Source organism: Ptychodera flava, unplaced genomic scaffold (genome assembly GCF_041260155.1).
Source record: "Ptychodera flava strain L36383 unplaced genomic scaffold, AS_Pfla_20210202 Scaffold_35__1_contigs__length_1935909_pilon, whole genome shotgun sequence".
NCBI classification, from domain to species: domain Eukaryota; kingdom Metazoa; phylum Hemichordata; class Enteropneusta; family Ptychoderidae; genus Ptychodera; species Ptychodera flava.
In genome coordinates this window covers 323,685-335,924 of record NW_027248357.1, presented here as the reverse complement: position 1 = coordinate 335,924, position 12,240 = coordinate 323,685, and the positions used below count along the sequence as shown (strand labels likewise).

At 36.2% G+C, this 12,240-nt stretch overlaps 1 protein-coding gene across 1 annotated transcript in view; it reads right to left on the bottom strand.

Moving 5' to 3' along the window:
• The window catches only part of LOC139127705 (small G protein signaling modulator 1-like), a 276,762-nt gene that overhangs the window by 200,958 nt on the left and 63,564 nt on the right, over window positions 1–12,240 (bottom strand).

Here is a 12,240-nt window from a genome sequence, read left to right as displayed (position 1 = left end):
AAGATTTTTTACCAAAAACGCCTTTTTTGGTGCTAATTTGCATATTTTCTACAATATCAAAAAATTTAAAAAAAATGGTTTCTCAAAATCATATATTTTATCCACACAACAAATATCAAATCAGTAAGTACTGCAGTTCTCAAGATATTTGAGTGGACGACGCCTCAACAAACAGACATACATACATACATATACATACATACACACACATACATACATACATACTGACAGTGCAAGCCGGACAGATACCAATCCCAATAGCTTCTATAGACTATATTAATCTATAGTAGCTAATAAACGAGGTTAATTACACTCTAATTAAAGTAAACAAGACTTGCTTAAATCAAGATTTTCATCATAAAAAAACAGCATATCTGTCAGGTTATAAAGAATCTTAAGCTGGTTATCTTTTTATCAGTATTTTCAACCTATTAACCAAGCACATTTTAACTTTCAAATTAACATGTAAGTAAGTTCTGTTGAATAAGTGAGACTGTACGTAAGAAAGCACACAGAAGAGACAAATGTTTGAAACTTAAGAAGTTCAAGGTCATCAAAAGCATCATGTAACTTTTTCATTGCACTGTTTACACAGATTGCATAATTGCTATAAATAGCACATGAGGAATCTTACAGCCAAGCTTTACCATAAAAACCCTATCACTTTGACCACTCTTTTAATGACCACTCTATTTTTTTCGTCAAAAAGTAATTTAATTTCATCCTTACCAAGTCAACAAAAATGGAAATTAGAACTTTCTCTATCTCTATTATTTGACCACCCTATCATGACAAACTATTTTGAACAATTTCTTTTAGATAACATACAGGGCACAATAAATGACGGTTCAGAATATGTCAAAGTTGGGATTCAGGAAAGTTGCCTTTACATGTTTTAATCCTCCAAGATGGTAAGCATTTCACTATGAACTGTCAAAAAAAGTTGAACTTTCTGATAATTCTACACTAAAATTATTTTGGCTTTGATGATTTCCTAATTACTTCAATTATTTAAAATCATATTAATTATTTTTTTCTGGGTGAATTGATAGGGTTTATACAGTACAAGAATTACATACAATGTAAGTCAAATTTTGATCAAAAATGACAAAAAAAATTCCTTAAAAATACACATTTGCATATTTCATCACAATTTGAACAAATCTAAGTTGGGTTGTCCCTAGGGACCTGTATACCAAATAACAAAGCTGTCTGACCAGCGGTTATGAAGAAGAAGATTTTTTACCAAAAACGCCTTTTTTGGCATTAATTTGCCTATTTCAACAATATCAAAAAATTAAAAAAAATAGTTTCTCAAAATCATATTTTTCATCTACACAACAAATATCAAATCAGTAAGTACTGCGGTTCTCAAGATATTTGAGTGGACAGACGCCTCACAAACGGACATACATACATACATACATACATACATACATACATACATACATACATACATACAGACTGATGACGGACGCCGGACGGATACCCATCCCAATAGCTTCTATAGACTATAGTCTATAGTAGCTAAAAATCAGACATCCAGCTCTATTGGCTTGCTCAGAATAAGATATGCACATAATTAATGAGGTACAGTATGTGGCGTCATAAGGTCTCCCATCATACCAAATATGAAGGGTGTAGCACTTGTGGTTACTGAGTTATGGACAAATATGTATATTTGAGGTCAAAAGGTCACGAGGTCACGAGACATTTTGTCAAAACAATTGTATTGCTAAGTTATCCCTATATACCAAAAAATCAGACCTCTAGCTCTATTGGCTCGCTCAAAATTAGATATGTGCATAATTAATGAGGTACAATATGTGGCGTCATAAGGTGTCCCATCATACCATACATGAAGGCTGTAGCACTTGTGGTTACCGAGTTATAGACAAATATGTATATTTGAGGTCAAACGTCACCGAGGTCACAGGACATTTTGTCAAAAAAATTGTATTGCTAAGTTATCCCTATATACCAAACATAGGGCCAAAGTCCCTGAAGCTACTATAGACATGGATACAAAATTAAGTATTTCCTGACTGTATGAAATTATCTCACTAAGGTTATCCTAGGGACATGTAAACCAAATATTAAAGCTGTCTGACCAGCGGTTTTGAAAGAACAAGCAACTCAACAGTTGACAGAGCTCTGCTGTGTTATGTAGAGAATAACCTTTTGTGACACATGTATTGATGAAGAAGGTGGATATCTTTGATTAACATTGTAAGTGAGTTCTGTTGAATAAGTTGAGACTGTAATACTCAGAGAAAGCGCACTGAAGAGACAAATGTTTGAAGAAGTTCAAGGTCATCAAAAGCATTATAAGGAATCATGTAACTTTCATTCCATGTTTACACAGATTGCATAATTGCTATAAATAGCACATGAGGAATCTTACAGGCTAGCTTTACCATAAAAATCCTATCACTTTGACCACTCTTTTAATTGACCACTCTATTTTTTTCCTCAAAAAGTAATTTTATTTTATCCTTACCAAGTCAACAAAAAATGGAAATTAGAACTTTCTCTATCTCTATCCCTATCTCTATCTCTATTGACTATTTTGAGCAATTTGTTTAGATAACATACAGGGCACAATAAATGACGGTTCAGAATATGTCAAAGTTGGGATTCAGGAAAGTTGCCTTCACATGTTTTAATCCTCCAAGATGGTAAGCATTTCACTATGAACTGTCAAAAAAGTTGAACTTTCTGATAATTCTACACTAAAATTATTTTGGCTTTGATGATTTCCTAATTAATTCAATTATTTAAAATCATATGAATTATTTTTTCTGGTGGTGAATTGATAGGGTTTATACAGTACAAGAATTACATACAATGTAAGTCAAATTTTGACCAAAAATGACAAAAAAATTTCTTAAAAATACACATTTGCATATTTCATCACAATTTGAACAAATCTAAGTTGGGTTACCCCTAGGGACCTGTATACTAAATAGCAAAGCTGTCTGACCAACGGTTATGAAGAAGAAGATTTTTTTACAAAAAACACCTTTTTGGCATTAATTTGCCTATTTTCAACAATATCAAAAAATTAAAAAAAAGAGTTTCTCAAAATCCTATTTTCATCTACACAACAAATATCAAATCAGTAAGTACTGCGGTTCTCAAGATATTTGAGTGGACGGACGCCTCACAAACGGACATACATACATACATACATACATACATACATACATACATACATACGAACAGACTGACGCCGGACGGATACCCATCCCAATAGCTTCTATAGACTATAGTCTATAGTAGCTAAAAATCAGACCTCTAGCTCTATTGGCTCGCTCAAAATTAGATATGTGCATCATACCATACATGAAGGCTGTAGCACTTGTGGTTACTGAGTTATGGACAAATATGTATATTTGAGGTCAAAGGTCACCGAGGTCACAGGACATTTTGTCAAAAAAATTGTATTGCTAAGTTATCCCTATATACCAAAAATCAGACCTCTAGCTCTATTGGCTCGCTCAAAATTAGATATGCGCATAATTAATGAGGTACAATATGTGGCGTCATAAGGTGTCCCATCATACCATACATGAAGGCTGTAGCACTTGTGGTTACTGAGTTATGGATAAATATGTATATTTGAGATCAAAGGTCATCAAGGTCACATGACATTTTGTCAAAATATCCGAGATATCTGCGTGAACCGATGGACTCACGGATGGACGAACAGACGGACATGACCCAATCTATAAGCTCACTGGACTTCATCCGTGGGGACTAAAAAATTGTGTCACTGCATCCTTTTTGCAATATGAATACGATGAGAAACTAAATTTTATTTTTCGTGGCCTTATACATGGGAGTCTATGGAGATCTGCCTTATACATGGGAGTCTATGGATGTGTAAACTAAAAATATGCAAATTTCACCACGATTTGCCCAAATTTGGGAAAGGTCACTCCTATGCACTTCCATACCAAGTTTCAAATCTATCGGACTTGTGGTTTCAGAGCAGGAGATTTTTTGACCAAAAATGGGAGAAAATTACAAAAAAATTCATGAAAAATAGCAAGTCCAAGATACTGACCCAAGATGTGCACAATCATTTCATGTCAGCCCAAAGTACTTACAAGCTAATTTTTCATGTAATCTGCTCAGTGGTTATTGAGTTTTTTCAATTTCACTGTTTTTACATTTTTTCACTTAATTTGCATATTTTTGGAATGACAACTTCATTTGAACAAAATCTCATCTACAGCCCATCATCCATGTACACACCAAATATCAAGATGAAATGTACAGAGGTTTTGGAGTTTTTGATGTTGACGGACAGACATACAGACATACAGACATTTCCCTAGCCTATAAGAATAGCTTCCATTGCCATATATACATATGGCTATGGGAGCTAAAAATTGCAGATTTCATCATAATTTCAAAAGATCAAATTTAGTTCATCTATAGAAATCTGTATACCAAATTTCAAAGCTGTTAGACCAGTACTTTTTGAGAAGCGCATTTTTTGACCAAAAATGGGAAAAATTGCCCCCAAAATTCAAAATTGCAGATGTCATCATTATTTCAACAAGCGACCTAGCGGCCGATATAGCTCCGCTGTGTTTATGTAGAGAATAACTATTTTTGACACATGTTGATGAAGAAGGTGGAAATCTTTGATAGCTCAATGCAGTGGCCAGAAAAAAGTGGCTAAAATAGCTGCAAAAATACACAATTGAAGATTTCATCATACTTTGAATATATCACATCGGATCATCCCTAAGAACATGTCAACCAAAGCTATCTGATGAGTAGTTTTTTGAGAATAAAATTTTCTGACCAAAAATGGCAACAATTGCCCCCCCCCCCCAAAAAAAAAATTGCAGATTTCATCATAACTTCAAAAGATCAAATTTAGTTCATCTATAGAAACCTGTATACCAAATTTCAAAGCTGTTAGACCAGTACTTTTTGAGAAACATATGTTTTGACCAAAAATGGCTAAAATTGCCCAAAAAATTCAAAATTGCAGATTTCATCATAATTTCAATATATATTACTTAGCTCATCTGTAGAAACCTGTATACCAAATTTCAAAGCTTTCAGACCAGTACTTTTTAAGAAACACATTTTTTGACCAAAAATGGCAAAAATTGCCCAAAATTACAAAATTGCAGATTTCATCATAATTTCAATAAATATCATTAAGGTGATCTGTAGGAACGTGTATACAAAATTGCAAAGCTATCAGATGAGTAGTTTTGGAAATACACATTTTTTGACCAAAAATGGCAAAAATTGCCCCAAAAATACACAATTACAGATTTCATCAGAAATTCAATATATATTACTTAGTTCATCTATAGAAACCTGTATACCGAATTTCAAAACTATCAGACCAGTACTTTTTGAGAAATACAATTTTTGATCAAAAATGGCAAAAATTGCCTAAAAAATGCAAATTTGCACATTTCTGCTAAATTTGAACAAATCTGAAGTAGATCATCCCTAGGGACATATGTACCAAATATCAAAGCTATCTGACTGGTAGTTTTGAAGAAGAAGATTTTTAAAGATTTTTTTACCAAAAATGACAAAACATTTCTTAACAAGTCATCGTTGATGACACAGTCCCCACTTGTTAATCGGTATTTTGATTACAGGTCCTCAAAGAGGATAGAGTCCTCTTCATTAGGTCTGTGATAAAAATACTTTTGAATGAATTCGCTTGATACATGTCTGAGTTATGGTTCAGGACATGAAAAAAATCGTAACAAAATGGTCGCACAGCGGCCATATTGGATCGCATCACAAAACAAATTGATGTGCATAGCTATGACATTGGTCGATGTCCTTGTACCGACTTTGAATAAAATTGGTCAAAACATGCGGATATGCCTGAGAAATGGCTCTATACATGAAAAAATCGTAATAAAATGGCCGCCTGGCGGCCATATTGGATTGTATCACAAAACAAATTGCCGTGCACAGCTATGACATTGTCAATAAGCTTGTACCAACTTTGAATAAAATCGGTTGAAACGTGCCTGGGTTATGGCTCTGTACATGAAAAAATCGTAATAAAATGGCCGCTTGGCGACCATATTGGATCGTATCACAAAACAATTTATTCATGCATATCTATGACATTGGTCAATGTCCTTGTACCAACTCTGAATAAAATCGGTCAAAACATGCCTGAGTAATGGCTCTGTACATGAAAAAATAGCGTCAATGACACTGTAGCTCCCATCCTGGACTATTTAGTGTTTGTTCTCTGGTCAGATATTTGAACATGTGTGAAAGGGATTAAGTGCATGAAGTGAAAAGTCATTGTCAATGACATAGTCCCCACTTGTAATAGGAGTATTAGTCTTGATGGGGCAGGGAAATGAGGTCATTAAGAAGTATCACTGGAGTGTATAAGTTCAGATCTATGGACACATAGGTCTATGTCATTGTTCCCAATTTGAAACAAGAGGCATGTATAAGTTATGGTTCTAAATCAGGAAAAAAGATCAGACCTCTAGTTGTATTGGCCAGCCAAGAAATACATATGTGCATAATAAATGAGGTACAAGATGTGACATCTTAAGGTCTATTATCCTATCAAAATCAAAGCGTAAAGAACTTGTGGTTACTGAGATATGCATATATATGCATATTGAAGGTCAAAGGTCATCAAGGTCACATGACATTTTGAAAAAAAAAAACCATTGTATTGCTAATTAATCCATATATGCCAAAATTCAGACCTCCAGCTCTATTGGCTTGGCCACAATTATATATGGGCATAATTAACGAGGTTAAGCATGTGTTGTCATAAGTTCTTCCAACCTACTCAATATAAAGGACATAGCACTTGTGGTTACTTATTTATTGACATTATCGTGTATTGTAGGTATAAGGTTATAGAGGTCACATGACATTTTGTCAAAAAATTTCTATCCTATAGTCTATCCCTATATACTAAAAATCGTACATTTACCTCTATTGGCTTGCTCAAAATAAGATATGCACATAATTAATGAGGTACAATATGTGGCGTCATAAGGTGTCCCATCATACCAAATATGAAGGGTGTAGCATTAATGGTTCCTGAGTTATGGACAAATATGTATATTTGAGGTCAAAGGTCACCGAGGTCACATGACATTTTGTCAAAAAAATTGTATTGCTAAGTTATCCCTACATACCAAAAATCATACCTCTAGCTCTATTGGCTCGCTCAAAGTTAGATATGCACATAATTAATGAGGAACAATATGTGGCGTCATAAGCTGTCCCATCATACCAAATATGAAGGGTCTAGCACTTGTGGTTACTGAGTTATGGACAAATATGTATATTTGAGGTCAAAGGTCACCAAGGTCACGTGACATTTTGTCAAAAAAATTGTATTGCTAAGTTATCCATATATACCAAAAATCAGACCTCTAGCTCTATCGGCTCGCTCAAAATTAGATATGCACATAATTAATGAGGTACAATATGTGGCGTCATAAGGTGTCCCTTCATACCAAATATGAAGAGTGTAGCACTTGTGGTTACTGAGTTATGCACAAATATGTATATTTGAGGTCAAGGGTCATTGAGGTCACATGACATTTTGTCAAAAAATTGTATTGCTAAGTTATCCCTACAAACCAAAAATCAGACCTCTGGCTCTATTGGCTCGCTCAAAATTAGATATGCACATAATTAATGAGGAACAATATGCGGCGTCATAAGCTGTCCCATCATACCAAATATGAAGGGTGTAGCATTAGTGATTACTGAGTTATGGACAAATATGTATATTTGAGGTCAAAGGTCACCAAGGTCACGTGACATTTGTCAAAGTGTCTGAGATATCTGCGTGAACGGATGGACTCACATGGATGGACTCACGGACTGACATGACCCAATCTATGAGCCCCCTGGACTTTATCTGTGGGGACTAAAAACTGTGTCACTGCATCCTTTTGCAATATGAATACAATGAGAAACTAAATTTTTATTTTTCTTGGCCTTATATATGGGAGTCTATGGACTGCCTTATACATGGGAGTCTATGGACTGCCTTATACATGGGAGTCTATGGACTTCCTTATACATGGGAGTCTATGGACTGCCTTATACATGGGAGTCTATAGACCGCCTTATACATGGGAGTCTATGGACTGCCTTATACATGGGAGTCTATGGACTGCCTTATACATGGGAGTCTATGGACTTCCTTATACATGGGAGTCTATGGACTGCCTTATACATGGGAGTCTATGGACCGCCTTATACATGGGAGTCTATGGACTGCCTTATACATGGGAGTCTATGGACTTCCTTATACATGGGAGTCTATGGACTGCCTTATACATGGGAGTCTATAGACCGCCTTATACATGGGAGTCTATGGACTGCCTTATACATGGGAGTCTATGGACTGCCTTATACATGGGAGTCTATGGACTGCCTTATACATGGGAGTCTATGGACTTCCTTATACATGGGAGTCTATGGACTGCCTTATACATGGGAGTCTATGGACTTCCTTATACATGGAGTCTATGGACTTCCTTATACATGGGAGTCTATGGACGGCCTTATACATGGGAGTCTATGGACGGCCTTATACATGGGAGTCTATGGACTGACTGCCTTATACATGGGAGTCTATGGAGGTGAAAACTAAAAAGTCCTCTAACACCGCCAAATTTGATCGCATTGTGAAACAAATCGACGTGCATCTGTATGAGGTAGGGTACTATCCTTGTACCAAGTTTGAACGAAATCGCTCCAGGCGTCTCTGAGATATCTGCGTGAACGGACGGACGCACGGACGGACGGACGGACGGACGGACGCACGGACGGACGGACGGACGCACGGACATGACCAAACCTATAAGTCCCCCCGGACGGTGTCCGTGGGGACTAAAAATACTTAAATGAAATGTACTGGAGACAGTGAAATATGTTTAATGTAATTATTCAGAATATAAATGGAAAAAATACAGAATTAGATATATCGAATACTGTGATACAACCATTAACTCAACAAGTCATTTACAATGACATAGTCCCCACTTGTAATAGGAGTATTAGTCTTGATGGGGCAGTAAAATGTGGTCATTAAGAAGTATCACTGGAGTGTATATGTTGAGATCTATGGGCACATAGGTCTATGTTGTTGTTCCCAATTTGAAACACATGAGGCATGTCTAAGTTATGGTTCTAAATCGGGAAAAAAGATCAGACCTCTAGCAGTATTGGCCAGCCAAGAAATACATATGCGCATAATAAATGAGGTACAAGATGTGACATCTTAAGGTCTAATATCCTATCAAAATTGGAGGGTATAGAACTTGTGGTTACTGAAATATGCATATATATATGTATAATCAAGGTCAAAGGTCATCGAGGTCACATGACATTTTGAAAAAAAAATTATATTGCTAATTAATCCCTATATGCCAAAAAATCAGATCTCTAGCTCTATTCGCTTGCCCAGAATTAGATGTGTACATAATTAATGAGGTACAGCGTGTGTTGTCATAAGGTCTCCCATCCTACTAAATACAAAGGACATAGCACTTGTGGTTACTTATTTATTGACATAAACATAGGTAAAAGGTCATCGAGGTCACATGACATTTGGTCAAAAAATTTCTCTCCTATAGTTATCCCTATATACAAAAAATCAGACATCCAGCTCTATTGGCTCGCTCAGAATGAGATATGCGCATAATTATTGAGGTACAGTATGTGGCGTCATAAGGTGTCCAATCATGCCAAACATGAAGGGTGTAGTACTTGTGGTTACGGAGTTATGGAAAAATATGTATATTTGAGGTCAAAGGTCACGTGACATTTTGTCAAAAAATTTGTTTTGCTAAGTTATCCCTATATACCAAAAATCAGACCTCTAGCTCTATTGGCTCGCTCAAAATTAGATATGTGCATAATTATGAGGTACAATATGTGGCGTCATAAGCTGTCCCATCATACCATACATGAAGGCTGTAGCACTTGTGGTTACTGATTATGGACAAATATGTATATTTGAGGTCAAAGGTCACCGAGGTCACGTGACATTTTGTCAAAAAAAATTGTATTGCTAAGTTATCCCTATATACCAAAAATCAGACCTCTAGCTCTATTGGCTCGCTCAAAATTAGATATGCACATAAGTAATGAGGTACAATATGTGGCGTCATAAGGTGTCCCATCATACCATACATGAAGGCTGTAGCACTTGTGGTTACTGAGTTATGGACAAATATGTATATTTGAGGTCAAAGGTCACCGAGGTCACGTGACATTTTGTCAAAAAAAATTGTTTTGCTAAGTTATCCCTATATACCAAAAATCAGACCTCTAGCTCTATTGGCTCGCTCAAAATTAGATATGCGCATAATTAATGAGGTACAATATGTGGCGTCATAAGCTGTCCCATCATACCATACATGAAGGCTGTAGCACTTGTGGTTACTGAGTTATGGACAAATATGTATATTTGAGGTCAAAGGTCACCGAGGTCACGTGACATTTTGTCAAAAAATTGTTTTGCTAAGTTATCCCTATACCAAAAATCAGACCTCTAGCTCTATTGGCTCGCTCAAAATTAGATATGTGCATAATTAATGAGGTACAATATGTGGCGTCATAAGCTGTCCCATCATACCATATATGAAGGGTGGTAGCACTTGTGGTTACTGAGTTATGGACAAATATGTATATTTGAGATCAAAGGTCATCAAGGTCACATGACATTTTGTCAAAATATCCGAGATATCTGCGTGAACGGATGGACTCACGGATGGACAAACAGACGGACATGACCCAATCTATAAGCTCACTGGACTTCATCCGTGGGGACTAAAAATTGTGTCACTGCATCCTTTTTGCAATATGAATACGATGAGAAACTAAATTTTTATTTTTTGTGGCCTTATACATGGGAGTCTATGGAGATCTGCCTTATACATGGGAGTCTATGGACGTGTAAACTAAAAATATGCAAATTTCACCACGATTTGCCCCAATTTGGGAAAGGTCACTCCTATGCACTTCCATACCAAGTTTCAAATCAATCGGACTTGTGGTTTCAGAGCAGGAGATTTTTTGACCAAAAATGGGAGAAAATTACAAAAAAATTACAAAAAATTCATGAAAAATAGCAAGTCCAAGATACTGACCCAAGATGCGCACAATCATTTCATGTCAGCCCAAAGTACTTACATGCTAATTTTTCATGTAATCTGCTCAGTGGTTATTGAGTTTTTTCAATTTTGACTGTTTTTACATTTTTTCACTTAATTTGCATATTTTGGCAATGACAACTTCATTTGAACAAAATCTCATCTACAGCCCATCATCCATGTACACACCAAATATCAAGATGAAATGTGCAGCGGTTTTGGAGTTTTTGATGTTGACGGACAGACATACAGACATACAGACATACAGACATACAGACATACAGACATACATACATACAGACATTTTCCTAGCCTATAAGAATAGCTTCCATTGCCATATATACATATGGCTATGGGAGCTAAAAATCGTAATAAAATGGCCGCCTGGCGGCCATATTGGATCGTATCACAAAACAAATTGACGTGCATATCTATGACATTGGTCAATGTCCTTGTACCAACTCTGAATAAAATCGGTCGAAACATGCCTGAGTAATGGCTCTGTACATGAAAAAATCGTAATAAAATGGCCGCCTGGCGGCCATATTGGATCGTATCACAAAACAAATTGACGTGCATCTGTATGACATTGGTCAATGTCCTTGTACCAACTTTGAATAAAATCGGTTGGAACATGCCTGAGTTATGGCTCTGTACATGAAAAAATCGTAATAAAATGGCCGCCTGGCGGCCATATTGGATCGTATCACAAAACAAATTGACGTGCATCTGTATGCCATATGAAGTAATCCTTGTATCAAGTTTGAATGAAATCGCTCCAGGCATCTCAGAGATATCTGCGTGAACGGACGGACGGACGCACGCACGCACGCACGGACGCACGCACGCACGCACGGACATGACCAAACCTATAAGTCCCCCCGGACGGTGTCCGTGGGGACTAAAAATACAAATATGCAAATTTTACCACGATTTGAACAAATCTGACTGAAGTCACCCTAAGTAAACTGTATATCAAATTTCAAAGCAATCGGACAAGCGGTTTCAGAGTAGAAGATTTTTTACCAAAAACACCAAAAAATGCCCCAAAAATACAAATATGCAAATTTCACACACGATTTGA